This window comes from Cynoglossus semilaevis, chromosome 17 (assembly GCF_000523025.1).
Source record: "Cynoglossus semilaevis isolate Cse_v1.0 chromosome 17, Cse_v1.0, whole genome shotgun sequence".
Taxonomy (NCBI): domain Eukaryota; kingdom Metazoa; phylum Chordata; class Actinopteri; order Pleuronectiformes; family Cynoglossidae; genus Cynoglossus; species Cynoglossus semilaevis.
Window position 1 is genome coordinate 14,256,846 of NC_024323.1, and position 1,683 is coordinate 14,258,528.

At 51.8% G+C, this 1,683-nt stretch overlaps 1 protein-coding gene across 5 annotated transcripts in view; it reads right to left on the reverse strand.

The window, feature by feature from the left end:
* Positions 1-1,683, reverse strand: part of hoxb3a (homeobox B3a) — a 97,180-nt gene that overhangs the window by 16,117 nt on the left and 79,380 nt on the right. The gene's annotated exons all lie outside the window — the stretch shown is intronic.

The window sequence follows — 1,683 nt, forward strand, 5'->3', positions numbered from 1 at the left end:
CCTTCCCCCCTCCCCCCCTAAACCCCCCCCCCCCCCCGCCTCACCCCCCTCCCCAAACACACACACACACACACACTCCAAAACAGTCATCCATCCGCTGCTGACCGCACTGTCAACATTTCCTTTTCCCTGAGATAAAAAATAAAAACCGGGATGAAAATTTTCGAGCATCCCCGGGCCGCTCCTCCTCCTCCTCCTCCTCCTCTTCCTCCTCCACCTTCTCCGTGAACATCGTGTCTGTGATTATTAAAGAGCTGGAAGTAAAATCTCAGGCCGCTCCTGTTTCTGTTTCTGCTCCTGACAGTTTTTCCACCCAAACACATAAATCACAGAGGAGGAACCCCCGACCTCCCGGTACCCGGCTGTACCGCCGCCGCCACTGCTCCTCCTGCTGCTCCTCCTGCTGCTGCTGCTCCTGCTGCTGCCGCTGCTGGTATTTATTGTTTTCCTCCATCCACTCTCTCACTCTCTCACTCTCTCACTCTCTCACTCTCTCACTCACAGATCTGCTGGCCGCCGTCCATCGCCATCAGCCCGTGCAGCAGCACCAGCTCCCGACAAGCACCGGGGGTAGTCCTCCCTCCCTGCGTCCCCCGCCCTCCCCACCCTCGGCCCCGCGGCTTACAGCGGGCAGTATGGAACGCCTCGGAGCACGAGTGGCCTAGTCCAAAGTTGGCCACAAAGTGATGAAGAGTGGGGGGCGACTAGCATTAGCCAGCTAGCCCTGGGGGCCGAGACAAAGAGAGAGAGGAGGGGGGAGAGGGGGGGGAGGAGGAGGAGGCGGAGGCCGCCCCCAGAACTCCAGAACAGCTGATGAGACAGGATGGAAGACAGAGGAAAACGAAAGAGAGAGAGAGAGGGGGAGAGGGGGGGGCAGGGGAGGTGAAGTCACCTCTCCAAAGAAAAACAAGGTGGAGGAGAGTTTTTTTTTTTTTTTTTTTTATTTTTTGTTTCTCACATTTGATGAAGTGAAAGTCGGGGAGAAAAGGCAGAAGCAGCAGAAATGAGTTCAGGGTGAGTTAGTGCAGGGTGTGAGGTGATGGGTGAGGGAGGGAGGGAGGGAGGGAGGGAGGGAGGGAGGGAGGGAGGGAGGGAGGGAGGGAGGGAGGGAGGGAGGGAGGGAGAGAGGAAGGGAGGTGTTTCACGGCATTGTTCAAAAACAGGCCTGTTGTTCAAAAACAGGCCTGCTGGATGACGTCATTTCTAACGTTTAACCTGCACTCAAAGTGAAGAAATCAGGGAGAGAATGGAGTTTTTGGTGAAAATGAAAATAAAAGTCGTCACGAAACCAAACATCGGACGAAGAAACGAAGAAACATCGGAAGTAAAACGTAGAGGAGGAAGAGGAGGAGAAATCATCAGAAGCCGATACGATACGTATCACGATACAGGGGCAACGGTACGATATATATTGCGATATATTGCAATACTACAGACACAACAATGTATTGAATTTTTTTAACCGTATAATTGTAGGAAAACTGACAGGACAGCGCTGTAGAATATCGATACGTATCGTAAATGGAAACATCGCTTCGTTAAAACGTTTTTTTAAAAATGTCTGTTTGATATGAAAATACTTCAAAAAAAGTTCAGACCAACAGTTTAGATCTAATAAAAAACAGAACTTCAAGGCAGGTCGCTGCTTTGTTCTTATCTTTGCCAGGTCCCCACTGAACCCCC